The following is a 22571-nucleotide window of genomic DNA, read 5'->3' on the forward strand; positions in this document are numbered from 1 at the left end:
CAGCAGAAAAAGAAAGGCATTTTCAGTCAACTGAAATTAGCCTGGTTGCATGTAATGGGTAGTAAAGACTCTCAGTGCTTTATCAGCTATTCCCAGGTTTTCTAATTTTAGGTTTGTCAGTTTACAAATCTATGGCCCATAAGCCAATGTAAGTGACCCCAAAATCCTAACACTAGACAGCAAGGTCATCCATATCTTTCAGCAGATTGTTGAACACCCGGTTAGTGTTTGTGAATAACGTGCAAAAAGTCATTAGCATACAGCTATCACTAGCTCTTGTTCATTATGATAACCCATTAGGTCTTGGTGGAGGGTAACTGAAATAATTCTATTGATCAGAACAAGAACTGAAACCATTTGAAATAAAATCTGGTCTTCATCTGTTCAAGCAGCCGGTCTCTTGCTGCTTATTGGCAGTATTTGGATAGGCCTTTCAAGAAATTTTGTCAAAGCCAGTAGCCAGGATGGACACTTGCATGACTCAAGGGACCTGAGAAATCACAGTGATTTCTAGCAGCTAGCCATAAGATCTAGATGGAGAACTATGAAGTGCTTTGGTATATTGGGCCAGACTTCAGATGAGTGGCATCAACGTTGCATTGTTTGACTAGTTGACTCAATCTTTTGAACATCTGCTCTTCAAATACTTTTTTCTTGAATAGTGAGATTTTGGTGGTATGATTTTGGCAGGGAGTAGGTGAAGAGGAGCTGGCTAATGAATTGTAGGAACCAGTGGTGCTTGCTTATTATGTCTGGTAAACCTACATATAGGTCTTCCTGTTCTTTAACTCACTTTGAATCCTTTACAATTGCTTCAAATAAAGAGGACTTTTCTCATTTGGTTTAAGAGAAAATGATCTGTCTCTAACACTTAATATGTTTTTGTCTTTCTACAGCATGGACATTATCTGAGGTTCTGTCCTGGGCTTGATAACTGTTGGAGACATATATACATTTCATAATCTTAAACAGATTTTTAGAACAAGTAAGGTTCAATGAAAAGGTATTTCTTCCCAATGTCTAAAGGAATAATAAAATAAATACATCAGACATGGATGTCTGGAACATTTTGATATCTTATGTTAAGGAAAAAGTCAACTCAGTTTGCCTCAGATGCTAATCTGCAAAATTACTGTTTTATGTATTATGACTTGAAATTTTTTGATCATTTAAACTTAGTGTTCTGCATTTCTTGTTACTGAATTGCATCCAATTTATTTAAATGATTTTCCTAATTTTTCAAGATCTTTTAAGTCTGTCCTCATATATGTTTACAGACCCTCACAGCTTGATGTCATTGGAAATTTAATAAGCACACTACACTATTTAATCATTGACTACCTACTCAATGACTCAAGTCACTAATGAGAACATTGATAAGAACCGAGCACAAGACTGATCTCTGCAGAACACTGCTCAATACGTAATGCTAGAAAACAAAGAACCATTAATAACTACTAGACATGGTTTCCTAAACAAGTATCTGCCTCATAGCAATTTCATGAAGGTCTTCTCCGTTTTGTGAAAATGTCACACAAAGCAAAAGACAGTGGTGAGGTCAAGATATACAATATATACTATTCTGCATATTCAGAAATTCCTACCAACAGAGAAGGAAATGCAGATGCTACAATATGTTCTTGTCAAATTTATATTCGTTGGTAACCATTCTCACTCTATTTTTGGGGTGTTTACAAAAATGTATCCTTTCATATTGCTATTATTGCATACACTGAAGTTAAGATAACTGGTCCATGATTTCCAATCTCTCCCCTGCCTCTCAAAAAACATAAACTTTATATTTGCTTTCTTTCCCTCAGGAACTTGCACTGGATTAAGCAGCACTGTCTGTCTGAGTAGCATTCCTATGCCTTTTTTTGTGGAAAAAGACACTGAGGAGAAAAATATAAAGGAAACTTTTTGTCTCCAGATCTTGCCTTGATTTGTAAGTATACAGCATCCTTAATGATTGGAAGATAATTTTTATATCTCCAGAAAAATTAAAAAAGTTTAATTTAATTCAGTAGTTACAAACCTGTTCTTCTCTTCAGCTTTCCAAATTCTTGACCCTTTATGAAAAGTCTCAGTTTTGCTTCACAAAACGATATATGGGTTATGCAGAGAAAGGTTTTCCACTTTATAATGCCTAATAGGGTCCTGGTCCTTGATAATTTTACAGAGATATGTTTATGTATGCAATGGGAGTGATTTTAATAAATCCTGATAAGGTAGCATAAATGCAAAATTCACACCAAAGTCATTTTATAGTAAAATATATAAGGTTCATGATGACTCTTAACTAAAATATGTTTAGCTGTATCTATTCTTTTCGAAAACAAATTTTGTCATTAAGGATTTTTATAACACAGTTATCTCTTTACTATTCATGGAATGTTGGTGTCCTAAGAATTGCAATGAAAAAGATTTTTACTCTGATCTCTGAAAAATCCTCTATAGCACTGGATATTGTTCACAATTATTCTGTGTGTAATAAATGCTTCTCAAGTAATCTGAAATAGCTGTTAATGGGATATTTTCAAAATGTTTTGAAGAGGCCTTAGACACCACGAGTCTTTGGGCATAATGAAGCCCTGGAAGAGGTTGCCCAATGAGGCTGTGGATTCTTTGTCCTTGGATAAGCTCAGAATTGGCTTGAAGATATTCAGATCAGACTCAACTGAATGAAGCCCTAAGCAACTTGCTTTCACTGGACCTGTTCTGAGATTATCCAAGTCAAAGCAGAAATAAAGAACATATTTTAAAGAATGAGATTTACTAGCCAAAATTAGATTTTTTTTCATCTTTCAATATCTAAATACTATTTCAAAGGCATGATTTTGTAAAAAAATTACTGATCTCAACAAAAAAATTTGAATTATATTCTAGGGATTGTGTTGTACTTAACATCAATATGAGCTCTTGGTTTGTTTCACAGAAAATTATTTTTCATTATCCTCAATGTTCTGTTGAAGCAATTATAGCACTGTATTTGGAAGTACTTTTGATTTCACATTTTGTCTAATCAGCTGGAAGTATTTTCCATTTACATTTGTGTTTACTTTTCCAAGTGAAATGCTATCTACAGGGATTAATATTGAACATTATAATTTCTAGAAGTATAGTTACTTCCATTTACAAGAAACATTGCAGAAATGTTGAATCATATTTCCTGATCATAATGAAAAAAACAAGCTATCATTTAACTAATATTACATTTGAAGGAGAGAGGAAATAATACATGAATAACAGGAAATTCTGCACTGCCATTTTAAACCACCAAATAATTTCCCACACCACTTGGAATCTACCTTTTAATAAATGAAATCACTTGTTATTGCTCATCACTAAAAATTCTAGAGGGCTTTGTTTTTTGGTTTTTCTTTTCCTTTGTTATCACTGTTTATACTCCAGGGAAAAATAATTTGACAATTTTTTCAAAAGCTGAATTTGAAACAATTTGATAGATTTCTTTAGGAAGATCAGAGAACCTTCGTTACATGAAGAAAACAGAGAAAAGACAAAAAGTGGAATTACTGAGTGAAGGGAAAGAAAATACGGGTGGTAATTACTCTGCAATTTCTTACACTATGTGTCATTTTGTTACTGAAAAGTGAAGCTATCTATTGATCTATGTAATTTGTTAAGTGTTTTCTGAGGTCTGATTACTCTGATGAGTACATAATTTCAATTGCAGCTCCATCTACCTAATAAAGGGCAAGAGGATGATTAATTATCTCCTGTCTAGAGAAGGAATCATGGTAAGTGACACAATTTCAGTGTTTCTCCTTTTGTGTAGGAGACACATGTGAAGGTTGATTTGCCTGTTCAGATCAGCTCATAGGATTCTCCTTGGCTAATTGCTGTTTCAATCTAATTGGCTGACTAATTTCTACCTTTTTTATGTGCCTGTATGCATTAAATTTTGAAAGCAGCTATTGCCTTACCTTGTACAAGCAGTATCTTGATCACAGAATATTCTTCCAAAAAGTTTGGGGGAATCACTTGACTCCAGTTAATCACAAAGGTGTAAAGGAAGCTGTATCGGGTTCTTGTAAATTTATTTACATTGTGGAGTTTGTAGTGGTTTCTGACATCCCATTCAGCCTAGGGGATACAGTGGAGACACCTGCCTTAAAACAGGATATCTCAAAAGCATGAAAAATAAGTGGCGCAATAGGTGCTGTAAACATTCAGTAGCTGGAAAACCTGGCTGAAATGAAGTGTTCAAAAAGGTCATTTTTGTTCCTGGTTTTGAGACGCAGGCAGATCCCATACAGGACAGTTTCCAGGAGAACAGCCTAGAGGTACATGCATAACAGATGTGACTCAACGTGTCTGTTGCCAGGGAGGTGCCATTTAGCTCTAATTATGAAATCAATTCCTTCTGTCAGCAGCCTTACCAGAAAGCTGGCTGCCCTCTCTTGCAGACAAATGCTCTCATCAGCTCCAGCGGTCCTGGTAAGCAGCATGAACAGACCATGTACACGGGGGTTTCAGAGAAAACATGAGCAACATTGTACTGGCCAGTTTTGGCGTGTGCAGTGCCAAATAAAAACAAGAAAAGAGACAGCTAGATGTAGGGTACCTGCCTGTCTTGACAGAGATGTCTCCCGAAGGCAAGAAAACATTTATGCAACTTTTACCAGCTTTGTACAAAGCACTTCAAACAAAGATGGATCTCAGTAATGGGGAAAATATGGCTTTTCACTTTCTCCTCTTTCTCCCTCTCTAAGTTTTTATAACTTATTTACCTTAGTGAAAGTTAGAAAGGAAGAAGGACCTTTACCATCATTCCTCATTTTCATCAAATCTCACCCTAAAGACTCTCTGCATGTTTATGAAAGAAATTAATCAAAATATAGAGGGAAAGGGGAAGGGGGAGGGGAAGGGGAAGGGGAAGGGGAAGGGGAAGGGGAAGGGGAAGGGGAAGGGGAAGGGGAAGGGAAGGGAAGAGAAGGGATGGAAAGGGAAAGAAAGGGAAAGAAAGGGATGGAAAGGGAAGGAACGTACGGTGAATGACTAAACTACATATAGTTAAGAGTAGAAATATGTAACTAAAATAGATCATTGTTATTCATCACAGCATAATAAAATCAGTCAATCTCAAATGAAGGATTACTCATATGATACAGTATATGATAAATTTCAATATACATAATTCCTTTACCTCATTTTAACTAAATGTTCGCTTTTAGCAACTGAAGAAATCACCAGATAACTTATTTTTAACTATGTGAGCAAAACATACCCTCTAGAAGAGTTTATTTGAAACAGGAGACCAGCTACTGAACATTTTCTGGAGAAATATTTTAGAGCTTCCAATTTCAGAAATCAGATAAACTTAGATTTTGAGATCTATTATTTGAGGTATTGGATTTGTTTATGGCTAATAGTAAAACCTATAGTCTTGTCCTTCAGCTGCATGAAAAATAATAGAGAGATTAAGAAGATGGAGCACTACAAAGCAGGGAAGAGGAAAAGTGCCCCAGAAATGAGAGGGGGGAAGAATTTAAATTGTAAAATAGTCAGGGATATCATCCAAAATCACAGATGATGGACAGAATCTTAGAGTGGGATTCTTTTTCCTAATTTTAACCACATAAAAGTTAAGTACTAAGGTAAGCCAATTGACAATTGATTCTATTATCAGTGAAGAGACACATACATATTGAAAAAAAGAGATATCCTACTTGAATTTGATTCCATTATTATATTAATTTGTTCCTCAAGCAATCTAACTTTCTGTTTTGTTAAAGAGGGTTGGCTAGATGTATAGCTTAAGCTTTAACTAAATGAACAGCTCAAATTAGCTCTCTAACTTTTAAATAAAGTCAATTGAAAGATGCTGTACTTACAGGTGAAAAAACAGAAGAAGATAAAGAGAGATGGTTTTCCTAAACAAATAATAGAAAAATCAAAAGAAGCAAATAATCAAAAAAACACTGTGTTGTTACCATCACTTTGTCCTGATCATTAACAGCTGTGTTGTGAGCAAATATTCCCTTTAAAGTATAAAAATAATAAAAAAAAAAAGTGAATATCTTTGTCTGTTCTTTGTAAATTTAATACTGTATTTCAAAATTGGTCATTAACAGAAGTATTAAATGAATAATCAAGCTTACTAACATGCTTAGGTTTCTTTTTCATATGCTTCCCTTTGTAGTAAAAAGATTAAAAATATAATTAAATTAATACAACTAAATTAAATTTGCCCATTTTCTCAAAGAATGAATGCTGCAAAAATAGTACTGACATTTAGTACTTAGTTACTTCAGGTAGAACATGTTTATATACATAGAAAGTATTTCTATCATACTACAGTGGATTTCACTGCTTGCTGAATATTGAGTCTCGATTGACCCAAGGCAGACATTTGATACATCTGGCTGATTTCTGCAGTCAAATTAAGTGTTGCAGATTCATGACAGGGCCACTTGGGATCTGTGCATGGAAATAAAAATCAATTCAACAAATCTGCACAAGCGTGCAACTCTGCTTTATTTCCTTTTTCAGTAGAAACCATTGTAGAGTCTGGACTTGGAATCATATAGTCATAGGATATGCTGAGCTGGAAAGAACTCATCAGGGTCATCAAGTCCAACTCCTGGATCAGAACAGGATACCACATGAATCTCACCAAACTCCTTGGACTCTGTCAGGCTTGGTGCTGTGACCACTTTCCTGGGGAGGTTTGTTAAGACACACTAACAGATTATTGACTGTGGAAAACAGAGCAGGAATGACTGTTGAGAAGTTTCCTCCTTTATTTTCTGTTTCCTCGATTTCAGAGACTAGTGCTGAACACGAATTTTAACTTCTCTCATTTTTTGTGTCTGCCTTCATATTTGGTTTCTTTAACAGTGAGAAGCCTGAAAGACTTTTTAAATATTACAGAGACAATGTTAAAACGTAAACCAGAAGTAGATCATGGTAACTGGGCATCACAACTAACATTAACCAGAGAGAATTCAGTGAACATTCAGGACATACCAGTTCTAAACACAAGTCCATGACAACTTCCAGGATTTGAATCTCTCTCAATGTCAATATTGAATCTGTAAAAAGAGGGAAGGTAAAAGTATCAAATATAGTCAATTAACTTTAAAAACCTCCCACAAACTGTAACAGGGCATACGGAAACATTTCTGAGAAACACCTAGCTGAAGAAATAAAAATTAAGATTTAGATTTGCTCAGGAGCATGAGAAGCAGTGTGCTCATCAGTCAGCAATCAATACACAAGAGAAGAGCTCAAGAGGGATAACAGCAGGAAGGCTACACAGATCTACAAAGGTGTTCCTAATAGTGAGAAGAAATGATTTCTACATCATAGGTGTTCCATGCAGAATCGTCCTTATTTTTGTGTGAATACAACAGCTTTCAAAACAAAGTTATTTAAAAATGTTTCTATGAAATGGAAAAATTTGTTTTTTCAGAGTTTTAAACAGTTCCATAAAGAGTATTTTGTAAGCATTTTGGGTGGGGTCAGAAACAACTGTTTGTGCACTTCTTGTTTTTTCCAGATTTCAATAGAACAAAACATCAGGGATTTTTATTACTATGTATTCACTCCCAAAAAGGAATTACAATTATGCAAAGGAAAATGGCCATAAGAACTAGTCATGGCTTATTTATTATAACCATTGCCCTGATAGGAGGAAGTGTATTTTTTTTATGGTTAATGGAATAAGTATTCACTTGATGGAAAAATTAGAATATAGAGAAGTGACTCAAAGCATAGTAAAAAATAGAAAACAAGTAATCTTAGAGCCCAGGGTTTCTAATCTCCTAGTCTAATTCCCAGTCACTCTTTTATTAAGAGTCACTGTTCTCATTTCAGAGAGATTTAGGTAAGTGTCTCTCTGTCCCCAGATATGTAAAAAAAATGTATGTGTTTCAAGAATCTCATAAACACAATGGAAGTAAATTTGAAGAGGAAAAAGAAGACTGTACAATTATAGGGTTAAGTCAAGAACCAAAATCAAACTAAACCAAACCCAAACCAAAAAGCATTAATGGTCTACTTAGAGTAATGTCTGTTGTCTTTGAAAATATTGTGCAGAGAATTTAGAGGAAATTCCAAGGAAGTGAATTATTGGTGATGTGTACATACTAAGTGAACCCAAGTATTTTCCTTTCAAGCACAAGACATAACTGCTGTCTACTGCAATTCCTTTTTTCTCAGGTTACTATTGGCTTATACAAAAATTTACCATATCTATGGCTATAAAAAAAATGGTCTCATAATGTTTAGTTTCTAACCAACAAAGTTTTGTTACTCCAAACTACCCTTAACTTGAAGAATGCATTCTCTGTTGCTTCAATGGACAACTTGTGAACTGAAGCTTTCCTAGTCCCCATGACAGTCCATTGCTTTGTTACCTGCTACTCTAGCAAATTCCTTTCAAGCAATCTGCAACTACTCAGACTACAAATGAGTTTTTAACTCCCTGGCAGATGTGATCACAGGATTATCTTCTTATTATTTTAGGACATCATGGTACTTTGAATAGGTGTACTGGGAAAAGAGTACATGAAAATACACATAAGTATCAGACTGCATAATTATTCAGAAGTAGCCAAAATTCAGTCTCTGATTTAATCCACTGTTAAATATAGTCATTACATCTTTTTTTTTTTACTCAGTTATTAAACTTCCCAAAAGCCTGAAAAAATAGTACTTTGGAAAGAAAAAAACAAATCAGAACATTTGTAGCTTCTGATTATTTTTTCATTAGAGCACTTGCCTTTAATCTCTTTACATTGTATTTCTTTACCATTTGACCAGCTACAAGAGTGGGAAAAATTTTAGTTTTTCAAGTAAATGGAAATCAAGCATATTTTTTGTCTGTGTCTCTGATGGTCTACAGGCGCACTGCCTTATTTGTTTCAACTTTTCTAGGACATCCTGTCCTTGTGCCTTTTTCACTCTTTGTCCATGAAGGTACTAGGAGCACCTCTTAAATATTTTTGAACAAGGACTTATCAGAGGCTGCTGTTGGGATTTTCCACTTCTCTTTACAAATCTCTGCTTTTCAATGACACCAACATCACTAGAGAGCTGGTGTGTGCCCCAGGAGCTTTCATCCCATGTTAGGAAAGTAAACAGAGGGATGCACTGGGTGCAGACCTACTCCTCCCTGCTGAGCCACATCCCAGTACAACTACTGTTTTACTAGAATACCCTTAATTCACACACTGCATCTCCAGTCTGGTCCAGGACTTCCCAAAGTAAAAGGGATAAGTCTCACTTTTAAAAAGAGTAGAGGCCAAATGAGACTATTCTCACTCTTCCATGTGATGTCCAGAGAGGTTGTGGAGACTCTGTCATTGAAGATATTTGAACCCTGGTTGTACCCAGCCCTGGGCAATCTGGTGTAGGTGACCCAGCTTGAGCAGGGGCTTGTACTGGGCAATCAACACAGATCCCTTCCCCTGTCAATCACTGAATTCTGTGATTCTTTGTGAAAGACATTTGATAAGCATAGCCCATTGGCCAGAAAATTACAGAGGGGTTTCATTCAACTCCCATTGCCTTTCCAGCAGCTACACTGGCATCTGGCTCAGACCCAGGGGTAGCATGATATCAATAATGCCAAGTTCTACAGAAACTTATAAGCCACAAGAAGCCTGGGTTTAATGGGTTCTGGTACCATAAAGAAAAAAATGCAGAGTATGGAAAATAGGCAAAGCTGTAAGTGGAATATGCAGTGCAGTGTGGTGACAAGTGTAGTTTGTATAGATGGCTGCAACTTCTCAGCTCACTGGAGCCGTAGAGGAAACAGAGAGAATAGGACAAATACTAAGTGTATTTGAATTGCTTTAACATATATGGAAGACTAAAAGAGAAGAATAATTTTTTTTAAATTATAAAAACCCCCATTATTTTAATATAACTAATTCTTTCTATGAAATATGAGATAAAATATCATGTATTCATAGAGAGGTGTGTCCATTACATTTTAAAAAATACTAATGAATATGAATTTTACACATTCCAAATGTTTATGTAATGAAAATGAAGCATGTGATGCATTAAAGGATGATTATTTAAAAACAGCAGCATGTTATGATGCAGTAAAAAGGCAGAATCTTAATAGCTGCTTTCATTTATATTTTATGTACAAAAACCCAGCATAAAAACATTATAAGAATCTGACTAAAATTAAATCAAAGTTATTCAAAGTAATGATGCTTTCTCATATTTTAAAAATTTACTCCCTTATGCTAAGAAAATAATATCTGCAGGTGAGATATTAGACTGCAAATTTAAAAATGACTGCTCTGTCACTTTATCACAGATTCACTCTTTGGCAAAGGGAGAAATTTTATGACAACTTCACCTCAGCTTTTGTTCATTACTAGCAGAACTCTGTGAGCCGATGTCTTATGAAAACACAAACTCCTAACCTGGTACTTGTCTAAATGCAGAGCTTCTGCTCCCACTATGACTCACAGATGGACATAGTCCCAAGGTTTACAGTTCAGCCTTTCACAGTGCCTGACAGGGAGTTACACAGAGAAGTCAGGTCAGGCCATGCCTGTGCCTTGCCTTAGCAAGGGACTTCTTAAAAAAAAAAAAAAAAAAAGAAAGAAAGAGGCTATAAACTACCAGGTCTGGCAACATTACTGAAACTCTCTCCACTCTAAGTGCTCTAAGACTACTCAGCCCCATGAAAAAGTTCCCACTTTGACCCCAAATTAAACAGCAATTATAACAGAAGGTCAGTAAATGAGCCCTGTCCCCTAATTTTGCCCATCTCTAATGCCATTAATTCTTCTATACATATTTTTATATAATACATATGTTAGTAATTAAGTGTCCATGAAACAGATGTACAAGGAAAGGTCACTATACTGTGCCTGCTCAGTATGCCTTTAGACTGCGATGCCCTGCTGATGCAGGGATTATGTTGTTTGTATGGCATTCTAAGTTACTCTGGATGCTTACAGGGTTTAGAACAGAATAATGGACTGCATTACTTTCATTATTAGGTGGTGATGTTTTTCTAAATTAAGTAATACTAACAAAAATATTTTCTCCCTGTTCTGTGTGAAACATGTTTAAATGAAGAGATATAGCAGGCAACCATGATCAGATATATCCTGCAAATAGAAAAGTGACAAGAGTTACTCTCCCCATACCATATGTAACACAGGAACAAACACAAGCTTTTCTATTTATTGGTGTTTATGACAAAGAAGCAAAGATGAACCTGTCTCCTGTGTGTTCACTGGGCTACATCATCTATGTATAGTAATTTTAACTGCCATAATGGTGTGCGTGTCAAATTCAGTTACCTGCACCCAGGGATGTGGTTTGCAAGAAGCATCAAAACCACCACTAGTTCATTGATCAAAAATAGCTGCTCTTGGACCTTTGATGGCTAAAAATTCTGATGTCGCTGAGTGAAATAGAAACAAGGTGAGAAAGCAGCTACTTTTAGAAGTAACATTTATGCTTGACTAGAGGCGTTGGGGACATAATCTAACTGGTTATCTGATGAGAGACCCTACAGGGGTTTTCTATGAAAGCAGGAAAACAGCATTAAACTGACATTTACTCAGCAAGCCACCAACCAGAAGTGCTTGGGGGACCCCCTACACTGAAGTTAAATGCCAGAGCTGTATAATGATTAGACTTTGATGGATCCCACTGACGTCCCAAAGGCTGTTCTGTTTCTATTTTTTATTTCTTTCATCTGATCTTCATCCATAATTTGACAAACTATTTTTAAGTGTCTATTTTCCTTGTGATTTATGTATTCCAGGCTCACCAAATTAATTCAATACTTCATCTGATCACTAACTACACTTTAGCTGTTAAAGTGATGCTGTATTCCCAAACCCATCATGTGTAGTCATGCTGGAATCCGATCACTTTAAAAGCTGTGGCAGACATACCCCTACAGCCAAGATCCCCCCATTTTGTCCTATAGTGACGTTCTACTATTCTTGTCTTCTACTCTCTACGTTAAGATCCAGAGACTGAAAAAGTAAGAAAGAATGGGGGGAAAATAGTAACTTTGAAAGGTTTGTGTTGACTTCCTCAAAATGGTTTCCTTGGGTTTGGCCATGGGACAGCAGGCAGTTGGCTGGTTTTAACAGTGTACGTCCCCTCAGCCAAGGAAGCTCATTCCATTACTGTGTCTGACCCAGTCTCTGTCTAGATGAAGCTGTGGTACATTACTGAGACACACCCATACCAAAGTTCTTGTGCCTGTCACCAGGGAAGCTCAATGAGAAGAACTTTCTGCAGGACATGACAAAATGCATTAGCATTTGACTTTCAAGCTTCTCGGCTGCCATGCATTTCTGTAGGTGGTGTATCGGTAGTTCTTTATTTTATTGGAAAGGTGTTTTTATTAAATTGCTAATTTATTTTTTGTCAGCAGTATAGGCAAGACAACAAGAGTATAGGCAAGTTTAGTTAACTTTTATGTACACTGAAGAGAGTCAGGTTAAATCTAGTAAATTGTTGGCCACCTACTTAGCATTTAGAGAGGTATTGTGCTTCTGTCTGCTGCTCCCTCACTGCACTACGAACTCAGAGCGCCTTCACAACCAACAGTTTCAAACAAAAAAACTTCTAATTCTTGTTAAATCACAGGCAAGGCATAAACTTGAAAACACATACAGCATCATTAATACATGAGGAAAAAGATGGCTTCTCATACAAGCCTGGCCCAACTCACTACAAATTATTGCTGTGAAAAGTTTGAAGGTCTCAGAATTTGCCCTCATTGAATGTTCCTCAAAAACAAAGGCAGAGAAAGCATGTTCCTCAAATGTAGATGATCTCTGATTCAATGCTCACCATCACCATCATAAAAGGATGGGATAGAGTAGCAGGGAAGAAAAAGCTTTTGCACAGTGTATGGTTTGCTTCATTGAAAGGTGTGACCAGATGAAGAAAATAAAACATCTGGAAGGTGCCATTTAGTAAGAAAGATTTTCAAATATTTAGACTGTTTTTCAAAGAAAAAAAAAGAAAAAATGTTTTGTTTTTTTAAATTTGTTCTGAATAATTATAGTAATAAGTAATGTTTTAAATTGTAGCAGGAGAAATTTATCTTTTTAATAGAATAGATATCCTATGGCATTTCTGTCATTTAAAGTTTTAGAACAAATGTCCATCAGGAGGAGTTTAGGTGCAGGTGTGTCTGCTTAGGGGACATGGAAATAAACCAGGTGATTTCTGTTGCTGTTAATTTTTAATTCCATACTGCATAAAGTCATTGTCAAAAATCCTCTGAATTCTCAGAAACAAAATTAGTTTATGGCAATCCTAAGTTAAAGCAGAGGTATAATCAATGAGAACACATATTTTTTTCTCCATTAAAGAACAGTTTGAATTAATGAGTAGGTTTTATTTGTCTACATGTGCCATTGAGGCAGGATCCAGCTGTTCAGACTTGTTAATTTAGTGCCTTTTCAGCTATTCTACAATACTTCATTTGCTTCCTAACTGCTGATACAGAATGACACGTACCTCCCATGGATGTGCCAGCTCCATGCACACCTGGTGTATTGATGATGTCTTAGAGAGAACACCCTGCAGAGAAGAGGCTGAGAGCCAGCACAGCCACATGCAGTTACCCCCAGAGAGGCAGGTAGTGCCATTGGGCATGACCCTGTACATCGTCACAGCCCTTCAACTGCTGCAGAGAAGGACTTGGGTCTCCTCAAGGCCCTGGTTGAGATATCCTAGAATCTCATAAGTGGAACTAACACTTGGGTCTACGCAAATGAATTGACCTCCTAGTGTTTAATGTAAGCATGGAGCTATAAAATGCTGCCTGATTCCTCTTGCCATATGTATAACATATGTTGAAATCATGCTATTGCAACTTCCTCTGAAACCATGCAACATGTTATACTTCAAACAGTGACCAGCTATGTTTTACAACAATTTGGATATGATTCTCCCAACTTCTATGGCACTTCCAGCACAGGTTTTAGTGCTTTTAATTCCCTTTCTGACATATTTTTTGGCACAATAGACCATTAGAAAATACATGGTTTTTACTCATATTTTGAAATTATAAATTCAATGCTAAATTTTTAAGGCTGGATAGGAATATGCTAAAGAAACCATATAATAAGTGAAGAAAATAAGAAAAAAAAATTGTGGAAATTTTTGTAGGAAAGCATTTACCTTATGAACTGAATACCTATCAGTATTCAGAATCCTATTCTGTCTCCTAGTTGGGGGAGATATGAGGTAAGATGAAAGAGGGAAGAAAAATTATGAAAAAATTTCTTTACTTTTTGTTATAATAACATTTGAACTTATAGGTCACTCCCTACTAAGGTTAGCACAAATTTAACCCACTAACATTAAATATTAAAGTTTTACCTTTTTCTTGTGTTTTAAATCAAAATTTAAAAATCTGTTTTTTCCCAGAAGCTAGCCACAGAGACTAGAAACCATTTTTTTCTTTTCATAAAGCCATTTTTATTAACAGGAAAATCTTGATCATACTAGCTTTTGGATTTCTGTAACTTCCAGAATAAGAACAGCAGCAGTTCTCACTTAGCTCCTTAGCTTTTGTAACTGTTAACTTCTGCTTATACTTCTGATTAATGACAGGATAAAAAAACTTTGTTAGGGTGTTGGGTTTTTTCCATAATCACCTCATCCTGGGTGGAAAAAAAACCCATGAAACAAATGAAAAGTTAAATATTCCACAAACAAACAAGTCTGAATGTTTGTATCCCTACATACTCATGGTTTTTATCAGTCAGAAGAAACAACTTCTAAATCCAAAGTTATAGTTTTGAAAAACATTAAGTCAAAAAAGAAATTGCAGCTCCTAGGATTAATTTTTCGCATCTCCTCTTTCAAATGTTTTCCAATATTTTCTGGAAGTTTTGAAAGACTCTTGAGGACTTCAGGAATGTAAACTTTAACAAGGAGCTGATCTAGATATTTCATAATAAAAATTATCCCTGTACTATAACAAATATTTATTATATCTCTTGAAGCTGAAAATACAATGATATCTCCTGCAACAAGGAGGTTAACTGTGCAGGTTAGCCACATAATTGTTTAGGTTAGAAGGGAGTCCAAATTCTCCAATTTCTTTCTCAAAGAAGGCCAGTGAAAGCACATTTAATTCAACATGTCTGTGTAAATGGCAGCTATTTGAAAACATTCAAGCCTTGCAGTCATTCTAGAAAAACATATATCTTTAAAAGAAAATGTTCATGAATAGAAAAGCAAGAACATATTTTAACTAGAAAGCAAAAAGTCATTTATCTTCTTCAAGAGATTAATTTTATACTGGAATGATCCAATGTACTCTTCAGAAGAAATGTGAGGGCAACAAGCACAGGAAGTAACAGCTGAAGATTAAAGCTTTTATTGTCTTGGGCAGGTTTGAATGCATTTGTGTGGGTTCCAGTAATATAATTATAATTACACTGCACAAAGGTGTGAGAGCTGAAGTACCATTCTGTAGTACTCATGGCTTGAGATGATGGGTGACAGGCAGATAGCTTGTTTTAGCATCCTGTTTGAAGATTAAAGCTTGGATAATAAGAAATAACTTGTTTTCTCCCTATCATATGCTGTGAAACACAATAAAGCAAATTTCAAACAATGGTGATGAGCATGGTACAAAGAGACTTACAAACTAGACAATTCAGTAAATTTCAACTTCCAAACCTCAGCAAAACTGTAGACACAAAGGGACAAAGAAGAATTTTCTGGGAGAAGTTCATGTTATCAAAACATATCTGCTAGTCTGAGAATAATTTCAAGGTGTTATTTAAGTAAATCATGCACCCATCACAGAACTGAATTTACACATCAATAAAGCATTATAGGCTTGCATACCAATTTGTAGTCATAGTGTAGTAGAATCATGGAATCATAAAATGGTTTGGTCTGAAGGGATCTTAAAGACCATCTAGTTCCAACAGCCCTGCCATGGACTGGGACACCTTCCACTAGACCAGGGCGCTCAAAACCCCATCCAGCCTGGCCTTGACACATCCAGAGTTGGGGCATCCACAACTTCTCTGAGCAACCTGTTCCAGTGCCTTCCAGCGCCTTACCACCTTCACAGTAAAGAATTTCTTCCTAACATCTAATCTAAACCTACTTCTTTTCAGTTTTAAGCTATTCCCCATTGTCCTATCACTACAGTTCCTGATGAAGTGCCCTTCTCCAGCTTCCTTGTAGGCCCCCTTCAGATATACTGGGTGGCTGCTGTGGAGTCTTCAGTCAACATTCTCTTCTAGAGAGTCAGTAATGACTTCTACAACAGAAGGAAAGATGTTAATGTGGGTTTGTCCTGGGTTTTTTGCAAGATCTGATTTCTTGGATGTGATTGCAGACAATCCTCAGATTTGGGGTGCGCATAATCCAATGTAGTAGTCTCTTACCCAGGAAATATTAGCATAATGTTGTTAAATAAATCACAGAACAAAAAAATTATCTCAATTGAGAACTATACTGGGCAGGTCCCTTCCAACTCAGTATATTATATGATTCTATGTTTCTAAGATTACATTTTTCTTTGAATATATCAACTGGCCCCTAGATTTTGTTCTGAGAAAATAACTGAAAGAGAAAAATTTCCTCTACTAATTGAAAGATACATGCCCAGCTCACTGAAGATGTTCTTCTCTTTCTCTAAACACTGTAATAGACTTTTGTTCCTTATAGAATATTTCTACCCAGACCCTACAGTTACAGTGAAGATTTCTTTCTGAGTCATGCAGGTGTGTTTCATAAACACCCCTGAATTTAGCACAAATTAAAGATGGAGACAACAGGACAAGTGCAAGGATCTTCACCTGGAAAGGTGAAGAGCTCCTTGCAGTTATGCCAGCTGGGCTTGACTGAGGAGAGCAGCACTGCTGGCAAGATGTAAGTGTGTGGGCAGACACAGAGTGAGCAGGAGCCAGCAGTGTGCCTCGGCAGCAAAAAGGAGCAACAATATTCTCAGTTGTGTGACTAGAAGAGATGGAGGAAAGTAATAATCTCCCTTTACACAACATTCCTTGTACTTCTTCTACAGTACTGCATTCAATTTTGTGCTTCCCAATACAGGACAGACATACATAAACTAGCATGGATTTAGTGGAGGGCCACCAAGATGGTCAGGGATTGGAGCACTCACCCTGTGAGAACAAACTCAGAAAGCAAGGCAGGTTCAGTCTGCAGCAGAGATGGTTCCTTTCCTTTTTGGGGTTCCTTTCTGTAGCTCCCCTGCACCTCTGGGAAAATAAGTGAAAAGATGGAGTAAGGCTCTTTGCGTCAGAAGGGTGAGATACAATGGGCAGAGGTAAGACTGAGCAACCTGGTGAGCACACAGCTGACCCTGGTATGAGCAGGAGGTTGGACTCAACACCCACATCTCAGTGTCCCTTCCTGATGAATTTATCTTGTGATTCTATACGTTCTAAGAAAAGAAGCTGAAGAGTAGAAAAGATAACAGCTAACATGAGTTACCAATGTTTTGCTGTTACCAAAGCACAACATCATCATGGGATTGATAAAGTGGAGCAGACTTGTGAGACTTGCAAAAAGGTAGGGAATAGTCTGCCCTTTGCTTCAATCACGAGAAGGAATAACATTAAATTGTAGCAATAGATTCCACTGCCATGTGTTCTTCCTTTCAAATGATATTTCTTAGCCATCCACTCTTCTGAAGTATATATGAAGCCTCATTTATAGATTTCTGTCTCTATTTGTACTCTTTCTAGTATTTTCTGTCCTGCTTGCTCCTCTGTGTACTTGAGATAAATAATAATAATCATAACAATAATAAAGCATCTGCTTTTTATTTTACTCTAAAACATTGGGATGTGATAAAGGGTAGGTAAAGAAAAAAAGGGAGTCTGAAAGACAGAATTCAAGAATTTAATTGGCAAGAAAAATTGTGGTGCTATTGTACCTTGGTACTGAGAGAATATGCTTTAAATCATTTCAAAATTGCCTATAAAATTAGTTACATCAAGATAGACATTTTGGTTATATTTAACATAATAACAAAAAAATGAGGAGGAAGAAAATTAGCTGTGGATCATCAGAAGAACTGTTCTTTTTTGCAAAATCAAGCATTGCAGCTCCTAGGTTCAGGATCACAGTCACTGAATAAAGTCATGCACTTCAAGAAGTTTAATATTAAAAATGTCACTTATGTGATTTTATCACTTATGTCTGATATGAAGTCAATCTACACTGGATTCTACCAGAACAGAGACATTTAATAGGTACTATTACTATTCTAGTCAACTTTTAAGATCATTCTCAGGTCAGATTTGTATTTCTAGGAAACAGAAGAACTAGACATAATGCCAGTGGAGAAAAACCTACTCTTGTTTTTTCCATAAAATGAGCATTTTATGGAAATCAGGAAGATTTGTACTTATAAACTAATATTACTTATCCTTTACTTCACACAAAAATTTGATGAAAACCACTTTTAGACATATTCCTTCTTGACAAAGTTCTTAAAGGATTTATCAACTGCTTTGCAATGTTTAGTTAAAATTAGAAGATGCGCAAATCTCAAAATTATAATTGGCCAATGTCTTTTTTCAGTCATCTGAAAGAAAAAAAAATGTGAAGAATTAAGTGTTCTTCCAGTAAAATAATTTTCTTGAAGACATACGAGGAACTATCTCCATGGAGATCTCCACAAACCAAGGAGCAATATTTCTTATAACCTCCCTCAACATCAGTGGGGTGCAACATAGATAATCTGAATTTCTGATTTTTTTTAAAGTTAGGCTCCAGAAAGGTTGAGGTCTAAATTCAGCAAAAATAGACATAGAACCTTAGGCATCTAACACAGTGTGCAGAACTAATGCAATCTGAAGTATGTACATCTTTGCAGAAATAAAGAAAACAAAAATCAAAACCTACCAACCAAACACCAAAAAAACCAAACCCAACCCAGCATCCCCCCTGTCCCCCAAAGAAACAAACAAACAAGGAAACCAAATCAAAACCAACAAAAAAAACCCCTCTGGAAATATTTATACAGTTGCATATGAAACCACTCTTTGGAGATTTTTCTTTCTCCATTCCCACCACACTGCCTGCACCAGGAAGGAGATGTGGCCATTCAGGATTGAAGAAAACTGATCCCAGTCCCTTCCTGACTCCTTCAAATTTCCTGAGATTTACCAGTCAATATCATATCCCATTACAACCGTTTTCCTGAAAGCCAGACCACCTGCTCTCCTAAAGAAAACCAGAGAACACACCTGGTGGGCAGAAGAAAGGTGTCTCTGAGGTCCCAGGTAGATATGCTACAGCTAAGTTAGAACAGGAAAAAGAAACCTTTGTCCCACCACAGACAACCTGGAGAAAAGGAGCTTTCTCCTGCAGAGAGGCAGATGCCATGTTGCAGTGGAAATTCTCCCTCTTCACTGTTCTTCTGTATTTTCTATTAGATACTTAAGCAACAGGCAATCATCATCTGGCAAATGCTCCCACAAGCAGTCTAAACAGTTAATTTCTCTGCATTTCTGACTTTTAGAACTTGCTTTGCAATCACTTCTGCATGTAAAATGTCATTATTTATATATTTGCTGCTGGCAGCATGAAGAAAGCAAGGATCATTGCCAGCTTTATGCATACTACTGCAGATCAATCTGAAACTATAATAAAGGCTGGTTTTTGCTCCTTAACACTGGCCTTTTGTTGAGTTTCTATCTAATATTCTACCAGACTAACAAAGCATGTATAATTTAAAAGTGCTAAAGAAGAATGTCACCTTATATACCACAAATTGTTATTTTAAAAATAAAAGTTAGGATGAAAACAAACAAAACCCACCATGATCATGCTTTATGATACAATTCCTAAATTCCCATTCACTTCTTCATAAGGAATGAGAGAAAAACGGGATTTCTGATTTTTTTCCTAATTGCTCTAAGTTGCAGTATATAAAAAATGCACATCTGCATCTGAATGTTTTCTTTAATTGTAATTTGTAATGAAACCCTTTATGCTTCCTACATTGTCCTCTGTCTCAACAACATTAAATTCCAATTTGTTGACATCTGGTCCAGTCCAAATCAAATCAAAGACATTTGACATTGCAGAGCTGTATTCAGCAAGCTTTCAGACAAACTGCAGAGGTTGCACAGAATTTCTTACACACTGCAACAGATCTCCTTCATCCTCAGTATACACTGAAAAACAGTGTGAAAATCAAGTACCAGAAAAGAAAGAATGAAGAATTAAAAAGGGATGCCTTGTTCTTTCCAATTTTAGTTAACCATAAACTAGAATAATTCCACTGAAGTCTGCAGAACACTACTGTGAAAAAAAAATAGAGAAATTACATTTTCTCACCTTGAACAAAAGCTGTTTGATTTTAAATAATTGGATAAGTATTCTGTATTCACAAATGCAGCATTCTAGTTCCCTTGTAATAAAGATATAAACAAGCTTTTTTTAACCTTCATCTCTCTCCACTATCTGCTTGAAATTTTGAATTTTTTTTTGAAATCTACAAGAACTATCTACTTGAAATTTTGGCATATGTAATGAATAAAACTTTTCTTAAGGAAACTGAAGCAGAGGTCAATAAAGCAAGTGAAAAAAAAATGTAGCAAGAAAGATAATTGTACATGGAAGGCCTAGGAAGTGAAGGATCTGGGTGGCATTCATAATTTCATTCCTTCCATTGCAGAGCTCATCAGGCAAAATGTCTGTTATGATTTCAGTAATGTAACTGTGTCCTCTTGACTCTACAGCCCCTTTTAGGCTATCCATGTCCACATCAGCCAGAACGCCATTTGGAGCCATGCTGATCCCTTTTGGTCCCTTGTTGCAGCCCTTGGGTTAGGCCTTGGAAGGGAATCAAGCACCATCAGCTTTCCCAAGACAATAAGAGAAGTTTAATAGGGAGCATTCAAGGGTTGAAATGAGAGACGGAGAGATGTTTTCTTAGAATATCAATATACAATTCACATGTATTTTGAGTTAATTTGTCATTATACCCTAGCTAGTGACTGCAGGACTTTCCTCTGAAAGACCTTTTTTGATGTAGATCCTTCTGATCCTTTGAGGTTACATTAGTCCACAACACAAAAAAGTTTGCTTTGGCATTGTTTGGGATTATTCATTGAAGATTTTTATGTTAAATAATTACCTTAGTAAAGGTAAAGACACTGAGATGAGATGATGGTTATGAAAACTTCAGCCTAGTGCTAAATACTGTCAACAGAAAAACTTGTGTCCTCCCAAATGCCAAAAACCACTTATCAACATGTAACAAAATATGAGCACAACACCCTCAATCAGATTTGGCTTGGTGATTGACACGAGCCATCTCTCCTTTAAACAATGCATCAGTTTTACCATCAAAAACAACTCACAGGAGGGTGTTAATGTTTTCGCCCAGCTCCTGCAACAGCAAAAGCAGCAAAGCGTGGAATCAGGTTGGAGAGGGAGGATGAAGATAGAAATGAGCTGGTAGGCACCTCCAACAGGCACTTGGCAAAAATAGGTATAATGTTGTGTTGGTTTATAATTATTTCTACAAAAATTAAATATGAAGGATATAAAATTTCCAAATCAAATTACTAAATCAAAAGGGTTTGAGGAGGAGAGTGGGAAAAAGCACAGCTCTAGAGACTCTGCGATGCTGAAGTGCCATGTGCCAAAGCTTTGAAACAGCCCTGTATACCCCAGGCCTATTAAAGTGCAGCTTCTCTTCACTGGCCTCAATTCCTAAACCTGAAATAAGCAAAAAAAACATAACACAGACATACCTAGAAGGAGTGCTTCATGAGAGGCTCCTAATGGCAGCAAGTCATGCAAGATGGTTTCGTGGGCTCTAAACATCCACAGGCATCTGCTGGCTGAAGGCCTGTGTCAGCAGCAGAGCCTCTCCTCAGTCTATTTTTCAATACAAAAGAATGATTGATATGATTCACTGTCATGCACCTCCCTCTCTCTTGTTGAAGAAAGAAGTTCATCCTGTACTCCTCCACCTTCCTCTCCACCTCCAGCTGTTTTGAAAGAGCTGCCTGTCATATTTAAAGCAGACCCTACCTTACAGTGAATAACAGCACCAAATCTTTCTACTTTCCCTGAGGCTACTTAGAGCTCCTCAGCTTGCCTATGGTATAAGAGTGAGTGACCCAGCCAAGTCACCAGCTGTTGAGTCACAAGTAAAGGAAGGATAGCCACTTCCTGCAGGTGCTCCAGGTGAGACCCACATACCAATCTTGATCTCCTGTAGAAATGTCCCAGCTGCCTTTGCTCCTCCAGTCACTGGAGGGAGTTACTGCCATGAGAGTAAAAGGGGAATACAAAAAGAAGGCAGTCGTGACAGTCTGCCAGCTTTTCCTCCCCAGCCTCCAGGCCTCTATCTTGGGCAGAATGGGCAAAACCACTTCTTCTCCACTAGCACAGCTCCCCATAGCAGTGGGGAAGAGGATGACTGGAAGCACAACAGCTGCTGCAGCCTTCTGGAGTCAGCTCTGAGTCACCACACAATCACATCACATCATTATCACCACTTAGCATGCATGATGACCAACACTTTCCACAAATGGCTAATAAATGTCTATCACTTCTATTTTAGCCTTCTC

At 36.7% G+C, this 22571-nt stretch overlaps 2 long non-coding RNA genes across 3 annotated transcripts; both read left to right on the plus strand.

Annotated features, from left to right (window-relative positions):
* The first annotated feature begins 960 nt into the window (after positions 1 to 960).
* On the plus strand, positions 961 to 4864 carry LOC137469920 (uncharacterized). The gene is made up of 3 exons (XR_010996789.1): positions 961 to 985; positions 3695 to 3758; positions 4428 to 4864. It is a non-coding gene; the product is annotated as an uncharacterized lncRNA (long non-coding RNA).
* Positions 4865 to 11024: 6160 nt separating this feature from the next.
* On the plus strand, positions 11025 to 17595 carry LOC137469921 (uncharacterized). 2 transcript variants are annotated; one of them, XR_010996791.1, is made up of 3 exons: positions 11025 to 11424; positions 17216 to 17314; positions 17419 to 17595. It is a non-coding gene; the product is annotated as an uncharacterized lncRNA (long non-coding RNA). The 2 variants fall into 2 exon arrangements; XR_010996790.1 differs by lacking the exon at positions 11025 to 11424 and adding an exon at positions 13035 to 13612.
* Positions 17596 to 22571: the final 4976 nt, after the last annotated feature.

The sequence above is a fragment of the Anomalospiza imberbis genome, chromosome 3, assembly GCF_031753505.1.
Source record: "Anomalospiza imberbis isolate Cuckoo-Finch-1a 21T00152 chromosome 3, ASM3175350v1, whole genome shotgun sequence".
Lineage (NCBI taxonomy): Eukaryota > Metazoa > Chordata > Aves > Passeriformes > Viduidae > Anomalospiza > Anomalospiza imberbis.